The following is a 9,347-nucleotide window of genomic DNA, read 5'->3' on the forward strand; positions in this document are numbered from 1 at the left end:
TTTCTGGCCTGGGAATCTGTAAAGGAGAGAAGAGAGTGCTGTTTTTGATTGACCATAGGGCATCATTTGTGCTTTTTTATTGAATCTCCTCTGCTATTTAAGCATCACATTTGCACAATGCTTAGCTCTCCTCTGCTATTTAAGCATCACAGTTGTGCAATGCTTAGCTCAACATACAGCAAAATGAAGCAAATAAAACCAGAGAGGAAGAATAGGTCCACACACCACTTTATTGATTAGCAATAAAGATACATAATTGCCAACATACAGCCAGCTAAGACTTGCATTACTATAGCCACTGTTTTGTCACTTGTTTTTCACATTGCTTTTGTCACAGCTGAATTAATTGAGTGTTTCTGTGTTGAGTATCCTTTCAGCATCATCTAACAGTGATGCATCTTGATGCTTATGTCTTACAGCCTATTTCCTCCTTGTAATCTGTGTAGACATTAATCTCTCACAGTGTAAGTTTCTCTTAAAATACCCTTATTATATACTGAGATTTTGTTAACTACTAGAGAATCCGGTTTGTGCACAGCTGAGTGTTGCTCCTCAAGTTCCTTGTGTTACTTACCTGTTCGATATTAAATTTCCCTTACCCCTGCCTAGTAGATCAGCAGTCATGGATATGCACTTCCTGACACACTCTGTGGCCAGTGTGGTTGATATGGGTATTCTGAGGTATTGTAGCAATTTCCTCATGTACACTGACAACCCACATATTCTTAATAAAACACTGATTATGTCTTTCAGAAAGGTATGAGCCTAGCACTGAGCAGCATACTACTTTTTTCAAGGATGATGTGACAGGTGTAAATACACTTTAATGCTGGACGCAAAACTCTGTCATACAACCAAAAATAATACTAGAGAGAGGTTGTCAGTGACACCTGCACCATGCCTACTGCACAGGGTAAGGACCCTACACATAAAACTACTTCTGCTGAGGCACTTACAGGTAACCTTCTTAAAGCACTCAGATCTCCTGCACAGCACAATCAAAAAAAAGGGTCCTCAGCCATCACATAAAGATTGAGGCACATCGATGTCCCCCTCACCAGACTGAGTAAGGTTCCGGATCTAAGATTTATCAGGTCACATAGGCACTTAGGTTATTGAACCACAGGTGGCAGTATAACTCTGTCTTAGTCCATATGGGTATTAATAACCTGAGATGTACCTCACTGACTATATGAAATGAGACATGATCAAGCTCACTGATTGTGTGTCTCAGGCAGGTATGAACCTAGCACTGAGCAGCACACTACCTTCTCCAAGGATGATGCCATGCTACCAACATAAAATGATTTATTTTAACAACTGGCTTAGCTCTTGGTATCATTCCAAATGAGTACAAAATTTAACAGCCTGAAACAACATGGTTGACAGTCCATGATGCTTTGCCATGAATGGTCTGCACTTATTCCCTCTAGGCTTTTGGATATTGGCAAAGACCTTTTCCACCCCATAGTGCCTTTTTAAGGTAATGTCAAACTGATAAACCTCCCAACTCAACTGAACCTAACAAGGAATATCTGAAGGTGGTACTACTGAACACTAGAAGTCTTAACAAGAAACTCCACTCCCTGCATGTCTTCCTGTCCTTGGAGAGTGAAGACACCTGTGTAGCAATGGAGGCATGCTTTAAAGTAATGGAGAATACACCAGCAGGTGCAAGTTTATAATGCCTTTCACACCTTTAGACCTGCTACAGCACAGGAGAGAACTAAAGGTGGAGGAGTCTCAGTTTATATTAAAAACAACCTCATCCAGAGTAAAATGTATGAACCACTGGAACTCATACACATGCAACTGACCATAAACGGGGTCTCATACTATATCATTGCAACCTAAAGGTACCCATCCATCTCCCAGAAAATCCAATGCACTGGAGTCCCTCACAGTTCAACCCATATGATTTTCATGGGGATCTCAACTGCCTCTCTGTAGATTGGGAATCCTACATTACTTCTAATGCACAAGCCCAAGAATTCCTAACCTTTGTTAATACAAACATCTGGGAACACTTGGTACATTATCCTACCAGGGGCACAAACATCCTAGACCTTGTACTCACAAACATGGGGAAGCGATGTTCCTCACCCAATTTAATGTCCTTCCTTATTAGACCCGACCATAAGGCAATATTGCTTAAAATCAAAATTAAATCTGAGGGCCTAGTGAAATCGAAAACCTTTAGGACTTATTCCAAAGCTAACCTTTCTCTACAAAGTGACATCTTGGCTAAAGTCCAAGCATGCCTAACCTAGTAGGCACATAGCATGTGCTGATCTATTTACAAAATCCCTGTACAGCCATATTGATAGCTGTATAGAATGAATTGTGCCCACTCATATTAAAAAAGATTAACTCAAAAGAGAATCCACCCTGGTGGAATCATAATATCAATTGCTTATATCACAAAAGAAAAAAAAATCTTGGCCAAACATAGGAAGAACAAAGCGCAACATAATAACTCCCCCCGACCAATCTAAATAGGCACATAAGAGGGTTAATTAATACCTCAAAAGCTAAATCTGAAGAAAAAATAGCTTTTCAGGCAAAGGACAACCACAAAGCTTTCTACATCTGTGCCCGTAACCTCAAGAGAAATATGGAACAACGTGCAGAACTTATTATAAATGGCATCAAACACACTGAACAAGAAGCCATTGTCAACCTTTTGGCTGACAGATTTAGCTCAAATTTCTCCCCTCACTCCCCCCACCCTCGATATTCCAAAGGAAATACGCATACAACAATCCTTCAAACCATTACTAGGGAACAGGTCTTCAGTGTACTTTCCAAGGCAAAAACACTGCATCAATGGGCCTGATAACATACCGGGAAGCTTATTAAGTAGCATGGAACATGACCTCTTTGTGATCCACTTGAATCACTTTTTAACTGGAGCCTACAATCAGGTTTTTTGTCCTAGGAATGAAGATGACTACACTCATTCCCCTCCACAAAGAAGGCCCAACTACCGATCTGGATATATACAGGCCCATAAGTCTGACCAATCTAATATGTAAAGCCGTGGAAAAAATCATCATGGACACGATAAATGAGGACATAGGTAACCTGTACATGCTGAACCCATCACAGTTCTGCTTTGTTAAAGGAGGGTCATGCCTAATAAATTATTTGAGAGAGTCACCAAACAATTGATGAGGGCAAGCGTGTACACACAGCTTACCTCAATCTGGCCAAAGCTTTTAATACAATACCCCATTCAGAGATTATAGACAAACTTGCTAAATTTGATATAAACCATTTTATCACCTGCTGGACAGCCAACTGCCTTACTACTAGCACTCAGAAGGTCAAAATAGATAAGGTCACCCCCACTCAGAGGCCAGTCACTAGTGCAGTTCCCCAAGGCTTGGTACTGGGACTCCTCCTTTTTGGCGTCTTTTTCTATGAAGTGGTAGCAAATGCCGAAGGTTTATTGCTGACTAAGTTTGCAGATGACCACAAGCTGGAGGTTATGATCAACTACTGCATACAAAAGCATTCTTTCAGAAGACCTGTCTCTGACAAAGCCATGGTCTTAAACTCAGTGCTAAGAAATGCATAATTGTATTCCTTGGGAAGGCAACCATCCCAGCAAATTACCACATTGATAATATGCTCCTGAAAGTCAACCCTGTGGTCAGGGATCTTGGTATGAACATAAACAGTAGACATACCTTCTACCCCCACATGGCTACACTAGCGAGTAAATCCTTTTATATTGTGCAACTTATAAGTAAGGGCATGGCATCTGGGTCCAAAGAGGTTATTATCCCATTGTACTCTTCAATTATCAGAATAATCATAGAGTACCATGCTCCCTTCAGAATGTACCTGACCAGGCATATGCAGCAACTAGAGCGAACTCAGAGGTTCCTTACAAAAATAATACAAGACATAACAAACCTGCCTTATGCAGACTGCCATAAAGCCCTTACCATCTACTCAGTCTTCTATAGATTGCTGAAGGATGATCTATGTCTTGCTTACAAGTTATCCGCAAACACCACACTTATGGACCCTTTGCAAAATTGTAAATCAAACAGTACCATAAGTACAAGTTCTAAGGACCTAAATTGTGTCTGTGATCTAAACAGAACATGCTGGATAGACAGATGTGTCCCAGAGACTGCCCCTTCAATGGAACCAGCTTCCCATCTATGTGAAGCTGAGTTTGTTTATTAACAGCTTAAGCGCAGCATAGACCAGTGGAGAGGGAACAGGAAATTTACACTTGTCCTCGCACCCATGTCTGTTATGGACAGAGGTAGTTTATAAGTGCCTGGACCTCAATGTTCTATTTGGATACACAGCATCATTATTATTTCAGGAAGACTTGACTAGGCTTAGAAATGCTCCCCTCGGTCATTAACCTACTAACAATCTATGAATCATGAGCTGAAAGAATCATTGCACCATGGATCAATCGCAACCATCATGGTTCATTTTTCTTTAAAATGTCACTAGGTAGCCCTCCAAGTCTTTAATGCTACAATAAGGCTTAAGTGGGGGTGTGTATCTTGGCTGCGCCATGAACTTGACTACAGCTACCGTCCCTTCAACAGCAGTAGTTATTGTCTATAGAAGCCATTTTGTGTGTTGTCATCATATATCCTGCATGACCGGGACACAAGGGGCCCATGCTATTTGTTCAGTTGTGAGGAGCACAGCATTATATTCACCTGCAGGTGGAAAAGTGTGCTGTTTGGCAGTGACAAAAGAAACTCGAAGGCCAAAAGTTACAGTTATCTGCATTCTTCACCAAATGTGAAACTTTCAAGGTAGAAACAATCAGTTTCACATATAACAGTATATTTCTATTGATACAAAATAAAATGGACTGATTTGCCGAAATGCAAACAAAAGGAAAAAGTTAACCATAGCAAGATGCCTGTAGTAAAATTCATTATTTTTATATGTAGAACTGAGAAAGCATTGTTCACATATGGGTCATTTTATGTTGGCCAGCCCTCATATCCCTTTAAACACCGACTCTCTCAACATTTGGGTGATATCCATTGCAAGTAGGATTGTACTGCTTTGTTTTATCATTATTTGGAACATATTACTGATCGTTTTTTATTTACCATTTCACATACTATTCATTCATCATCTATGGGTAATGATCAGAAACATGAATTGTTGGATTGTAGGGAACATGTTTATATAGTAATTCTAGAAGCTTTATATGACCTTGGTCAATTAATTTTTCTAAGTGATTTTTCATGCAACTCTATAATTGATTTGGAATTTATTTTATATATGTATTCATTCATTACATATGTATGTGGCTTTGTTAGTTGGATTAATGCACTGGCTACTATGTATCCACTGTGCATAATAATCCTTTATAGATTCTGTAATATTTGATATTAATTGCTATGTTTATATCATTTTAGTAGGGAACACTCAATACAGAGTACTGACATGGCAAACATGGATGTCTTTACATTGAAAACTACACATGCACTGACAAACACCCTCAGAGCATGAAAAAGTCAAGAAGAACCCCCCCCCTGCTAGTTATATATATATATATATATATATATATATATATATATATATATATATATATATATATGTCTATACTAACTCTGAGATCACATAAACACAGGGTAAGGGCATGTTCCCCAGCTGCGAGAATTATTTGATCTCAGCCAGCTACTTAGTTGATCACAAGTAATTGATTAAACAGCTGTTGACCAAACATACATTCAAGGAAGGAATATATATATATATATATATATATATATATATATATATATATATATGTATATCAATCAAAAGTTCAAAATGCTGAAGACCACAATGTCTACAAATCTTGAAAACTAAATTGCCTACCAGTGTAAACCCAGTAAAGATTGCTATCATGGATTCTGCTGGGGTGTGGTTCCAGAAACAAGGGCGATCATGGGTCATGTAGGAGTGTGGACCCAGGAATGAGTTCTGACATCAGCCCTGAAAGGTGGGGGGGTGGCAAGTCAAGGAATTCACTATGGTGGTCTTTGACATTTTGTTCTTTTGATATAAACAGCCAACTGTTAACAAATTGTGCTGATTGTATGAAATCCTATGCCAGTGACAAAATGCCCACAACAGCTTAACATATTTTAAAAGGCATAAAAAGACTAAAAAACACCAAAGTTATATGCAGAAGGAGCCATTTGTATGTGAAGTAAAGAATGCTTTTCATTATTTTCATTAAGTGACTACGGGCACAGGCCTGTGCAAGTCCACTTAAGAACATCTACAGACCCTGGGATATATTGTACTAGTGCCACTGGTCCACACATTACCCAGACTGCTTTATTTATTTATTTTTTTCATTTTAAAGCATGCCCTTTTATGAACACCCTGTTTCAGCTTTTATATGATTGTAAAAGGGGGAAATAGGAAAGCTAGAAACAGAGAGAAAAGACAAGAAACATACAGAAGGAACACATTAAGATGATTGCACAGGAATATGTGACAGAAGAGGAGTAGGTGCCAGACCCTATTTTCAAATTTTTTATGAGGGAAGTTGGGGAAGGAGGAAAGGTAGAAGGGTGAGGGAGAGCAGGTTAGGGAAGCCTCAACCAGGCTGTGAAGCTAGTGGAAGAACTTATCTGTCAAGATCTTGGTGCCACAGCATATTTAAGCCAATGTCAAAACACAGCACTGCATCTAGTAGTTCATGCCACTGACGCCATTCTAGCAACTTGGCATTAACCTCACATGCCAGTACTTGCTCTCACTCTATGGGTACATCACCCACACTATCCATAGGGGGCATTATGTATGACACCTTGCAAATGTAACTTAAAGTTTTTAATTCCGTAAAAGGAAAATAGTACTTGCCCAGCAGTCCATCTACTCACAGGGCTACTGCAGCACTTCAAACTTTTACCTGAAAAATGCAAAGCAGAAAATACCAAATGAAGAAACAAAAATAAAACAAAAAGAAAGAGAGAGAGAGAGAGAGACTGTTCTTCTAGTACAAATTGTTTGTATTCTTTAATAGTCAACATGCTTTTTTCTGGACAAAGCAAGTAAAAAAAAAAAAGACAGTACAGCCACAAACATATGCCACAGTACTGCATTTCAACACACCTGCCCTGCCAATATAACTGGTAATATCTGAAGTAGAGTGCAAGTTGAACATGCATCCCACACCACAGCCCAGAGGTAGCACTACATGCATAAGATATTACCTGTGTAACTGTTTTTCTTTGACTGTTATGAAACGAATGTCATGACTCATAGTTGTGGACTAGACGCAGCATCTTTTCAGTTGAGTTAAAGGAGGAGCAGCAGCTCGCCTTACAAATGGAATTATTGGTCTGTCTATCTATCTATCTGTCTATCTGTCTATCTATCTAGTTGTCTACCTATGAAAATGATAAAATAATGGCAGACAGAGGTACATAGGCTGGAGTACTTAAGACAGATGAAAACACATGTTTCTAGTTACAGCACTATACTGTGAGACGATCAGCATTGCTATGTAAAGGATCTGAGCAAAAAACGCATCAGGTTGAACGCATCTTCACACACTGCAAAAATTTGTTTTATTTATTTGATGCCGAAACATTTAAATTAAATTTATGAAAAAAGGAATTTTGGTGTTGTTGCCTATAGCTACAGAGACACAAAGAAAAATTATCATTTTATGCTAATTTATTATTTTCTGGCTGTATTGTGAACCTGTGTAGAATAAATCTACACGGCTAAGGTGGAGAGATGTTGAGGGATAGTAATGGTATGCCTCACAATGAAGAAAGTTAAGAGGAAATAAGCTTGATACCCTTTTTTAAAGATAATTAGTAGAAAAAGTCGAAATGAATTCTGGTTTTGTGGTAGGATCTCAGGGACTGATGTAACAACATGCACTATTTCTACTAAAATAATTTTGAATACCCAGTGCTTTGTCTAAGATGTTACAAGGTTTCAGTCTGCACTGCCAGTTCCACAAAATAGGTACTGTCAAGAAAAAAAAATGCACTTACCAGTAACAGAAGTAGATTCCTACCAAGGATAAACTGCTCCTTTTATCTTTGTGCAATGAATAATGCATACATCCAGGAAACATCTGCTGTAGATATTTTTAAAATGAGGTTATCTGTTCACACCTTTCATCAAGTATGATTGGAACAGGCATTTTTACCATGAACAAAGAAATAACCTTTACATTTTTTGACAGAAATTTGACAGCTTCCTGAAAGGACTGAAGAGTAGGTCATGCTGATAGGTAGGAGTAAGAGCAGTTTAAGTTATAATGCAGACTTCTGTACAATATCTAGGAGGTGTAAGTCTTAGGAAAGGATTGCTTGTGATTCAGTCTGTGTGTCCCCGCATCGTCCTGTATTTACTTGTTGATTCGTTTAAAAGGAGACTTTAAAGCTCTTCACTTACAACAGAGGGAAACATAAGTGCCTAATGTAAAAATAAAATCATAAAATGGATGAAAATGTTATCTGCCCAGACCTGATCATGCAGACCACAGCCCTCAAAAATGTATTAATATATCGCCCCAACGTGAAGTTAATTACATGCATCACTCATTTTGCTTCAGCTCATTTCTGCTTTGTAATAGCAGGAATGTGTACATCATAATTTACTTTATTACAGGATACTTAAAGTGTGATGGTGATATACTAATTCTCTGACTTTGAAATTTCATGGGTGGATGAGGGAAGCATTCAGCTATGCAAGGAACTATGTCTAAGGGAATGATAACATACAAATTCAAACAGCAACCTTTAAGACTTTATAAAGTTTCATTAAGAAAACATAAACAAAGTATTCTAACAGTGCATGACGTTTTTGATTACTGCAGAAGATTCCATATTAAATGAAGTAGCTGTAAACTGCTTATTGCTCCCTGGAGTTGGGTATACACACACACATGCGCACACACACACACACACACACACACTCTCTCACAAAACGGTCTATTTTCAGCTTCTCATGCAATCTGCACGGAACCCTCAAACTGCTGAAAAATAAAAATATTCATTCTTACCTGATCCTTTCCCATTTTTAAATCTTGCAGTTTGTAAAAGCTGTAAGTGGGTATGAAAACAGCTGTGCTCAAGGTTGAATATCAATAAACTTTAACATCCATGTTGTTGTTGTATTAAAAGCAGGAAAAAACTGACAGTGTGTGTCTCATAATAAACACACACATTGCTTCCTTTTTTGCAACTTGTAGCAAATCGATTTATAACTGTTTTGCTTAGTGTTCTTACCAGAAGTTAGTATCAGTGAAGGTGAATCTGTCACAAAAAGCACAGAAATATAAGACTCAAAGAATGGCAGGCATATAACACTAAATTAATTTAATATACTTTATA

At 38.3% G+C, this 9,347-nt stretch overlaps 1 protein-coding gene across 1 annotated transcript in view; it reads left to right on the forward strand.

Annotated features, from left to right (window-relative positions):
* The window catches only part of LOC122799348 (transmembrane protein 132D-like), a 2,658,181-nt gene that overhangs the window by 122,517 nt on the left and 2,526,317 nt on the right, over positions 1–9,347 (forward strand). The window lies entirely within an intron of this gene.

This window comes from Protopterus annectens, chromosome 4.part0 (genome assembly GCF_019279795.1).
Source record: "Protopterus annectens isolate FY-2018-M chromosome 4.part0, PAN1.0, whole genome shotgun sequence".
NCBI classification, from domain to species: Eukaryota; Metazoa; Chordata; order Ceratodontiformes; family Protopteridae; genus Protopterus; species Protopterus annectens.